Source organism: Oryctolagus cuniculus, chromosome 12, assembly GCF_051225735.1.
Source record: "Oryctolagus cuniculus isolate XC-2025 breed Fujian yellow rabbit chromosome 12, ASM5122573v1, whole genome shotgun sequence".
In the NCBI taxonomy this organism is placed as follows: Eukaryota; Metazoa; Chordata; class Mammalia; order Lagomorpha; family Leporidae; genus Oryctolagus; species Oryctolagus cuniculus.
Genome location: NC_142878.1, coordinates 67930378 through 67941159, shown reverse-complemented (window position 1 = coordinate 67941159; position 10782 = coordinate 67930378).

Sequence of the window (10782 nt, the reverse complement as noted above, 5' to 3'; positions counted from 1 at the left end):
AGAAGCAGCCGGGTCTTGAACTGGCGCCCATATGGGACGCCAGCACTGCAGGTGGTGGCTTTACTGTAATGGCCCTGACACAGAGATTAAAAAAAAAAAAAAAAAAAAAAAAACCTTCCCTAGACTGGGTCATAGATGCTGGCCCCAGGCTTTGGGACAAAGTCCAACCCCAGCCCTCCCTCACAGGGATAGGGATGAAGATGAGAACACAACAGGGATAGAGAAGAAATCAGGTGGCGTTGAGGATGGAGAAGAGGGTGAGGGTGAGTCTGGGTGGAAGAGCTCGGGACCATGTGGAAGGGAGTGGAGGAGGACAGGAGGTGCTGAGGCTGATCTCTGTAGGACAGCAATGCAAATTGGACCATTGCCTCTTTCCCTAACTTTCCAGTCCCTGCTTCTGCTCCAACTCAGAGAAGAGAAAGTGGACAAGATGTGGGCGTCCTACCCACTTCCTAGCTAAGAAGGAGTCAATTCAGGGTAGCCCTTAAGAATGGGGGCTTGAAGGCCGGCGCCGCGGCTCAATAGGCTAATCCTCCGCCTAGCAGCGCCGGCACACCGGGTTCTAGTCCCGGTCGGGGCGCCGGATTCTGTCCCGGTTGCCCCTCTTCCAGGCCAGCCCTCTGCTATGGCCAGGGAGTGCAGTGGAGGATGGCCCAAGTGCTTGGGCCCTGCACCCCATGGGAGACCAGGAAAAGCACCTGGCTCCTGGCTCCTGCCATCGGATCAGCGCGGTGCACCAGCTGCAGCGCGCCGGCCGCGGCGGCCATTGGAGGGTGAACCAATGGCAAAGGAAGACCTTTCTCTCTGTCTCTCTCTCTCACTGTCCACTCTGCCTGTCAAAAAAAAAAAAAAAAAAAAAAAAAAAAAAAAGAATGGGGGCTTGAGTCAAATTGAATTTGATCCTTGCTGGGTGACTTCTGAGTAATCAAGGGAAACTCTCAATGCCTGAGTTTTCTCCTCCACAAAATGGGGATGGAATCGCAACTGTTCCAATGATGTATTCCACTCAATTCCGCAAGTATTTGCCAAGCATCTATTATATCCTCTGTGTAGACCCTCCTATAGAACTTAAAAGCAGACAGGTAATAAACATGTTAAAAGGAGAAAACCCTAGATTGTAATTGCCCTGACAATTCTAAAATAATAAAACGATATTTAGCTACTAAGGGGGAGCCTTAAGAAGATGATGGTCCAGTGATAACAATGAATGTACAGAGATTGCAGTGTGCCCTGCGCTCATGCAAGTGCCTGAAATGTGTTAATTCACTCAGAACATCCCAGCAGGCAGGCAGGCAGGCAGGTACAATGTGATCCCATTTCACAGGCTTGGAAACCGAAGCACAGAGAGACGGAAACAATTTGCTCTGAGTCACCCAGAATGAATGTGAAAGGACTAGATAGGAATCCAGAAATTTAATGCAGAGACCATGCCCTTGCCTACCGCTTTATCCCGCCTCTCTAGCGCAGGCTGCACATGTCCAGCTAACAGGAGTGTACAGAGAGCCATTAACTGTGCTGGCACCACACTGAATCTTGTTAGAATGAGTCAGTAAGAGAAGAGGTGGCTCTGAGGGCACAGTTCCGCACTCTCCACGTGTGTGGGACTCGAGTGATGCTCAGAGACTTGAGCCTGCACAAGCCCTGCCCCCTGTCTCCCCAGGGGCTGGCTCTGTGAAGAGGGAGGAGGGGGCTGTCCCTGGTGACACTGCCTCCCATCCCTACATCATCCAGAGGCCACTCCATCCTGGCCTTGTCACATCCTGGGGTGTGACGTGGCGAGCCGGTGGCCTCCCTCCCTGGTTCCCAGCCTGGCTGCAAAGGGCCAGGGAATCTCTCCAGCTGACTTCACAGAAATCCTCCCGCCGGCAGACTGTGACCTCAGATGAACTTTACATGAACGCGCTTCCTTCTCGGAGGCGGGAGGCCAATGTGGGACTCCAGGAACGACTGCCCAAAATGCACTGGTTGCAAGGACTTCTTTTATTTTTTTAAAGATTTATTTATTTATTTGAAAGTCAGAGTCACACAGAGAGAGGAGAGGCAGAGAGAGAGATAGAGGTCTAACATCCGCTGGTTCACCCCCAAAATGGCCGCAACGGCCGGAGCTGTGCTGATTCGAAACCAGGAGCCAGGAGCTTCCTCCAGGTCCCCCATGCGGGTGCAGGGCCCAAGCAATTGGGCCATTTTCTACTGCTTTCCCAGGCCATAGCAGAGAGCTGGATGGGAAGAGGAGCAGTCGGGACTAGAACCGGCGCCCATATAGGATGCTGGTGCTTCAGGCCAGGGCGTTAACCCGCTGAGCCTCAGCACCGGCCCCAGCAAGGACTTCTAACATCACTGTGTGACCCTGAGCTCTCTAGGTCTCAATTGTTTCACCAGGAACATAAAGGAATTCTGCTAAGACCTCCTGTAGACCTAAATTTTCATGCTTCCTTCTGTACTCACTGCTTCAAGTGAATGGAAGGCCTATTTTAGGAAACAGCTTCCTTGGCCTAGCATGTAAGGCTGTTTTGTTTTTTTTTTAAATATATATTTGAAAGGAAGAGTTACAGAGAGAGAGAGAGAGAGAGAGAGAGAGAAGGGTTGGAAACAGAGGGAGAGAGAGCTTTCAACTCCTGGTTCACTCCCTAAATGGCTGCAATGGTCAGGGCTGGGCAAGACCTAAGCCAGGAGCCAAGAACTCCCATCTGGGTCACCCACACAGGTGGCAGGGATGGCATTTGCACCATCTTCCACTGCTTTCCCAGGCACACTAGCAGGGACCTGTATTGGAAGTTGAGCAGCCGGGACTCACACTCATATGGGATGTTAGCATTGCAGGCTTAATCTACTGTGCCATAACACTAGGCCCTCATTCAAGGTTAAACGGTCTGGAGAGGCAATGACACAGGTTTGTTTTGTGTGAGATCCTATAATACATTCCAGCAAATTGTCTCCTTAATCCACACAAAACTTTTATTAAACATTATCTATCTATTTACTTGTTCATTTTACTTGAAAAACAAGGAGATAGAGATCTTCCATCCTCTGATCAACTATGTAAATGCCTACAACAACCAGGGCTGGGCCAGGCCAGTGACAGGAGCCTGCAACTCAATCCAGTTCTCCCATGTGGGTGATAAGAACCCAAGTACCGGCCGGTGCCGTGGCTCACTAGGCTAATCCCCCCACCTGCGGCGCCAGCACTCCGGGTTCTAGTCCGGGTTGGGGTGCCGGTTCTGTCCTGGTTGCTCCTCTTGCAGTCCAGCTCTCTGCCGTGGCCCAGGAAGGCAGTGGAGGATGGCCCAAGTGTTTGGGCCCTGTACCTTCATGGGAGACCAGGAGGAAGCACCTGGCTCCTGGCTTCACGCCAGCAGTAGCAGCCATTTGGGGGGGACCTTTCTCTCTGTCTCTCTCTCTCTCACTGTCTAACTCTGCCTGTCCAAAAAAAAAAAAAAAAAAAAAAAAAAAAAAAACAACAACAAAAAAAAACCACACACACACACACAAACAAAACCCAAGTACCAGAGTGTGTGCGTTAGCAAGAAGCTGCATCTGAAGTAGAGGAGCCAGGATTTGAACTAGGCACTCCAATATGGGATGCAGCCATCCTGAGTGTGGACTTAACCATTGTGCCAAATGTCCACCCTCTACAGTGGGTCTTTGGAGAATGTATTACTTCCTCTATTAAACTATAAATTTTTTTTTATTTGAGAGGTACATACACACATGCGGGCACACGCACGCAGTAAGAGCGAGTGAGAGAGAGAATCTTCCATCTGCTGATTCACTCCCCAAATGCCTACAACAGCCACAACAGGACCAGGCTGTGGCCAGGAGTCTGGAACTCAGTCCAAGTCTCCCATGTAGGTGACAGGGACCCAAATACTTAAGCCATCACTTTCTACCTCCCAGGGTGCACATCAGCAAAAAAAAACTGGAATCGAGAGTGGAGCCAAGATACAAACCCAAGGACTCTGATATAGGATACATACGATCCAAAAAATTACTCAACTGTGCAGCCAAGTGCTCGCCTCGGCTTTCTTATTTCATGGAAGAAGATGTGAACTAAGAGAGCAAATCACCCACAAGCATCCAGTTGGTAACAGCAAGAAAAGGATTTGAACCTAGGCCCCACGATATTGCAGAGTCTGTTGTTTCCATCCTGTGGCCTCCAAAGGTACAGAAGGAAGGAGAACAGGAAGCAAAGGACGTTTTCACGACTTGTCTCCCATTGTTAGTGTTCTCCTGCTACTCGTGGAACACGGTTGAGCACACAGCTCATGTTGATAGAAGGCAAGATGGCTGCCAGGAGCCACAGATCTCCCCAGCTCTGGGAGAAAGTGCAGTAAGCCGCCACACTGGCAGGCACCGCGCTTGCTCAATGTCCCTCTTTCCCACCGTGCTGTAAGCCCCCTTGGCGGGAGGACCTGTGCCTTTGCTGTTCACTGCCCAGGACAGCGCTGGCCACGGAGCAGATTCTCGTGGGCTATTTGATGAATGAACTACATTATGGCATAAGTGATTGATTAAATGTCAAGATGAGGGGAGACTCAGAAAAGCTCCCTGGAGGAGGAAGATTTTGAGTTTAACTTTAAAAGACAGAGCACAAACTCACCTCTGCTGGCGTCTACATCCTGGGGGTCCAGAGTGGAGCCCCTTCCTCTGCCATGGCACGCTTTCCTGAAGACAGTATCTGCCGAAGGCAAGAGCATCTCTGGGGTCCGAACACCCTGGTCCTATCCAGGAAAGACAAATGTACAAGGAAATGCACTGTATTTATGATAGCAAAATATTGAAAGAAACAAACACCCAATGACAAAAGAATGAAATGGCACAGCATGCTGTACAGTGAATGCATATAATTACTGTTATGATAATCTACTACCATTAAAAAGAATGAATACTGGGGCTGGTGCTGTGGCACAGCGGGTTAATGCCCTGGCCTGAAGTGCTGGCATCCCATATGGGTGCCGGTTCAAGACCTGGCTGCTCCACTTCTGATCCAGCTCTCTGTTATGGCCTGGGACAGCAGTAGAAATGGCCCAAGTCCTTGGGTCCCTGTACCCATGTGGGAGACCTGGAAGAAGCTCCTGGCTCCTGGCTTTGGATCGGCACAGCTCCAGCCATTGTGGCCATTTGGGGAGTGAACCATCAGATGGAAGACCTCTCTCTCTCTCTCTCTCTCTCTCTCTCTCTCTCTCTTTTTCTCTCTATCTCTCTCTCTGCCTCTCCTCTCTCTGTGTGTAACTCTTACTTTCAAATAAATAAATAACTCTTTAAAAAAAAAAGAACGAATGTTATCTACATGCACTACCATGGAAATATATATGGTGAGGATGTGATTCCATTTTTGTAAAATTAAATTTAAGAGTAAGTACATGTATGTGCACGTAGTGTTTGTGTGTGTATACTATATACAATGTGTGCATATATACACACAGTCTTCAAAAAGTTCATGAAAAATGCATGTTATGGGGGCTGGCGCTGTGGCACAGTGGGTTAATGCCCTGGCCTGAAGTGCCGGCATCCCGTATGGGCCCCGATTTGAGACCTGGCTGCTTCTCTTCTGGTCCAGCTCTCTGCTATGGCCTGGGAAAGCAGTAGAAGATGGCCCTAGTCCTTGGGCCCCTGTACCCATGTGGGAGACCTGGAGGAAGCTCCTGGCTCCTGGCTTTGGATTGGCACAGCTCCAGTCGTTTCAGCCATCTAGGGAGTGAACCATCGGATGGAAGATCTCTCTCTCTCTCTCTCTCTCTCTCTCCTGTCTCCCTTCTCTCTGTGTAACTCTTTCAAATAAATAAATAAATTTTAAAAATGCATGTTATGAAAAAATTATTCTTGGATTTTAATTTTATGTACTCAAATAAATTTCTATTTTAATTCCATTTTCTACAACATTTTTTGAAGTGCCTTCCTCTGTGTGTGTGTGTGTGTGTGTGTGTGTGTTTAGTGTTTAAGGTATATCTGCAAGGATACATTACAAAGTGAAGGCTCATACTAAAATGGGGACTGAGGTAAGGTGGGGACATCATAATTTTGAGCTGAGTTAAACCTCCACTATCGAGCGGCGTAAATAATTAGCAATGCCAAAGACAGGTGTTTGGTCCCTGGCATTAGAATGTCTGCATCTCCTAGCAGAGTGCCTGAGTTTGCGTTCAGGCTCCAGCGCCACTGGGTAAGGCCTCAAGAAGTTGGGTCACTGGAGATCTGAATCGAATCTCCAGCTCCCGGCTTCCACAGTCCAGCAGATGTGACATCTCTTTGGCTGTCTCTGCCTCCCAAATAAAAACAAATGTTTAAGTCATTAGCAATGCCAAGAATACTAGCATAGAGCTAAAGGAAGCATAGTGGTGTTCATAATGCAAAAACAAAAAACCCAGAAAACACCTTGATGTTTATAGTGACTAATAGAAGGCAACAGCAAAGCAGAAGGCAACAGGCTGGCCAAGAATATCATGAAGCAAATACAGCTCGCTACGGCCGAAGCATGAGCCTGCGAACCTTCCACCTGCAACTCAAACCCTGACTCCACCTTTGTCTTTATTCAGGTTTTTACTGCTCTGAGCACCCAAGTCCTGCCAGAGGTGAGGGTAGCATGATACAATGTTTGCAAAGCACTGGATTCAGAGGCCAGGTCAAATAGGATTATAGAACCGTCAGTGTGGAACCTGGCGAGTGCTCACAAGGGGTTGACAAGAGACATTTTAAGGGGCTACAGGAAGATGTCTTTGGCCACCACTGCTCCAGCCCTGGGGAGAGGGAAAAGTTTGAAAGCAAAGCCCCACAACCTGATGGAATTCACAACACAGGGTGAGGGTCCCGGTTGACTTTTCCCATTTAAAAGATTTTCAGAAGTCGGAAGCCTTGGCAGGATGCGTCAACAAAAGACTTCAGCTGCAGAAGTCCGTACTTCGGCACAGTGGGGACACAGACATAGGGGAGTGACGGGAAGGGCTGGCTGAGCAGGGGATGGTGGTGTGGGTTCTCAGTGTATCAGACAAGACACTGGGAGAAGGACTATGGGAGGGGACAGGGAAGCTCGGTGGGGGTTTCAGACAGGGACTTGACCTTCACAATACAAGGCTGGAGGAGGAAACCCTGAAATCCACACGTGAGAAAAAAACTCATTGCTGAGGGCTGTCCTGCCTCCCGCCCACCGAGCCCCCTCAGCTCCGCAGGTGAGGAGTACGTATTGGGGTGAGGGTTGAGGGAGGGTGACAGCAGCTTCCTGGCCCTGCGTGTGTTGGGTGGACTCTTCCCAGAGCTTAAGGAGGAATTATAAGGTCTGGTGTGGTCCTGCCTTGCTCCTGGCGTTGTAATATCCCAAAGGTGTTTTCCCGGGTCCTGCGAGGGTGGCTCAGGAAGAGTGCTTTGTACATTAAGGTCCCAATTCGGAAAGTTGCCAGCAGGCCCAGGCCCAAGCCCAAGCCCACATGGTGATTTTGTTGTAGAATCCGGAAGGTCGGGCCTGACGCGGGAGTGGTGGGAGTTGTAGGAGGTGAGAATCAAACCCAGCTACTCTCTGTCTGGAACTCCCTTAATGGAGTGGAGTCAGAGTGGGCACAGGAACCGCAAGCTAAGGGCATGAGTCACTGGTGTGGGCCTTCAGGCAATGTTTGAGTCGCCTGGAGTGCCTTGTTCAAGTCCCAGGTTAGTTCTCTGTTCCAGCTTCCTGCTCATGCTGCTCCACCTCCACCCCCTCCTCACACAGGAGGTGATGGCCCCTACCACCCACCTCCTGGCTTTGGCCCTCTGGCCATTATAGGTGTTTGGGGTTACACCAGCTGATGGGGGCTGGGGTGTCCCTCTCCTGAAACAAAAGTTTTAAAAGAAAAAAAAAAAAGAAAAGCCAGAAAGATTTATTTATTTATTTATTTGAGAGAGAGATCTTCAATTCGTTGATTCACTCCCCAAATGCCAAGAGCATGGAACTCCATTAGGATCTCCCACATGGATACCAGGGGCCCAGGAACTTGAATCATCTTCCATTGCTCTCCTGGGCACATCAGTAGGGAGCTGGATCAGAAATGGAGCAGCAGGGACTAGAATCCTATACCACTCTGGTACAGGATGTCAACATTGTTGGCAGCAGCTGTGCCACAATGCCAGCCCTAATCCACACTTTCCTAAAACAAGATCAAAATATCCCTTAATTGCCAATTGAAATTAATCTTAGGAATGAGGAAAAAATTCTGTTAATACTTCTTATGGTAAAAACCAGTTTTCTAAATCAGAAAGATCTTTTTTAACCTAATTGAAAAGGATCCAGAAAACAAAGTCTTTTACAGAAACCACAAACAGGATGAAAGAAAGCAAAAGAAGGAAGTAACAGAGGTTAATCTAAGGGTCACTGGGAGTACACACAACACAATTGCAGCCAGAACAGATAACTCTGATGGTGGGAGGGCCATCGCCTCGATTCAAAACCAAAACTCAGGGTAGGTGTTTGGCTTAGCTGTGAAGACATAGTTGTTAACATGTGTGACCCATGGCAGATTGCCTGGGTTCAATGCTCTGGCTCCTGATGCCAGCTTCCTGCTCATGCAGGCCCTGGGAGGAAGAGATGATGATTCATGTAGTTGTGTTCCCACCATCCACATAGGAAACCTGGAACTTCTGGGGAGTGAATCAGTGGGTGAGAAATTAAAAAACAAAACCCCAGTTACATAGAATCCACAAAATGTAGTGAAGACCACAGATGCAGACACTAACCTCGAGGGAGGTGCTAAGGACTCCCCTGCTGTGGGCAGTTACTCTGCTGATCACCAAACCAAGCAGATGATTCGTTGGGGAGAACAGAGCTAGTGAAAGGCTGCAGCCTCATGGCTGAAGCGTGCACAGCTGACTTCCTGGACCCAGTATGCCCAGGGTCTGTTTTATTGTCCCCCATGGCCCTGGAGGCCTCACAGCTGACCTTTGAGGGCCATGATCTATAAATAGATAAATAAACAAACATTTTTTAAAATGTGGGACCTAGGAAAAATTATTCAGTCTCTGTACTTCAGTCTTCTCTGCTATAAAATGAGGGTAATGATGTTGCACTGATTGGGTTAATGTGGTTAATGGTCATTGTGTTAGGATACCCAGCATTCTCAGCAGAGGGTCTGGCCCACAGGAGGCACTTGGCTTTGGCTGTCATTATCAGTCGCTCCTCTTTGGCAGAGCTGCTTAGTGTTCTATTGCATGAGTGACAACAGTGCTGAGAGACTTTGTCTCTCATTGCAGGTGCTCAAGAACACACACAGGTGGGTGTTTGGCACAGTGCTTAAGTCCATGCTTGGGATGCCTGCATCCATATATCAGATTGCCTGGGTGTGAGTCCTGAGTCCACTCTCCATTCCATCTTCCTGCTAATATTCACACTGGAAGGCAACGGGTGATAGCTCAAGTGTTTAGGTCCCTGCCATTCAGAGAAGGGAGACCAGATTGAAATCCAGGTCCTTGGTTTTGTCTTGGCCCAGCATTGGCATTGTCCTGACCCAGGCATTTGGAGAGTGAACTAGCAGGTAGAAGATCTCTGTTTCTGTCTCTCACACACATATAACACACACAATGGCTCTTCTGAAATGAATGAGCAGCAGGCCCAGAACTCAGGACTCTGCCTCTGCCTCTGTGTTGTTCCCAGCACCACACAGGGTGCCCACAATCCCCCCTGAAACCAAAGAGGTCTGGATGGGGCAGGCTTCCCATTGCTTGTTGCTCAGTGGGGTTGCCATCTTATTTGGACTCCAGGCTGTCTCCAGGAAGATCTAGGCACAGGTGAGTCCTAGTCCTTAGGGCTCAGCTTCTCCTCTATATAGAAAGTCACCAGGTAGCAACATTGTCTCCTGAGGAGCCCCCCTGCCCCACACATACACTCAGCCCCACCACCCCTAGCCACTCTGGATTAGCTACAGATGTGGGCAGGAAGGAGGGACTCAGAGCTGAGTGAGGTCTGGCTGCTTATCAGGCTACAGAACACTTTCAGAGCTCTGTTCATGTGTGTAGGAAACCTGTGCAGTGAGGTCTGGCCGTGGCTTCTGGGAGTCCTTGTCCAGTGGGAATCAGCCACCCGGGGCGCCTGGGTCCAGACAATCCTCTGAGTGTTCACAGGGGGCAGGGCAGGTAAGAGGCAGCCCTGAGTGTATTTACCTGGGTCCTCTCTGCCCCCTCCACGCTCACCCTCCAGCCTTCAAAACTGGTGCCATCTCTTTTTCCCTGGCAGGCAGAGGGAAGAGCTGGAAATACCAGGTCATGGCCAGGCTGAAGTCTCTCCTGCCACCCTGGGAACTTTGCAGATAAACTTTCCAGTACCTCAGCAGACTCACAGGTAGCAAGTCTTGGGGACCATCCACTGTGCTCACTTAACAGGTGGAGGGAAGGTTTGTTGGGGGAAGGGCCAGAGCGTGAGCACATGATAAGCACAGCCACAGTGCTATTCACCTTGCAAAGAACTTCAAGACTGTTTCATTTTATCCTGTGACAACCCTGGGGGAGGTCTTAATTTTCCTATTTGAGAGATGAAGACCTGAGGCTTGTAGAAGTCAAGTGCATTGGCCAAGGTCATAAGGAAATCTTTATTTCTGCAAGAGGCCCAAGACATACCCCGGCCTCTTCCTTCACCATCTTTCCGATGAAGAGAGCGTTTCCTCCACTCACTGACAGGACAGAATTGGATGACGGAGTCCAGCAGGGTCGGTCTTCCCCTCAACAGTGTCTCCCCCTCTGGAGGCCTGCAGTGGTGCGTGTACAGCCAGGTGTGGGGATTTAGTCTGGGGTACAGGAGCAGTCCAGGTGGGGCTGGCCCAGGACAACTCTGGC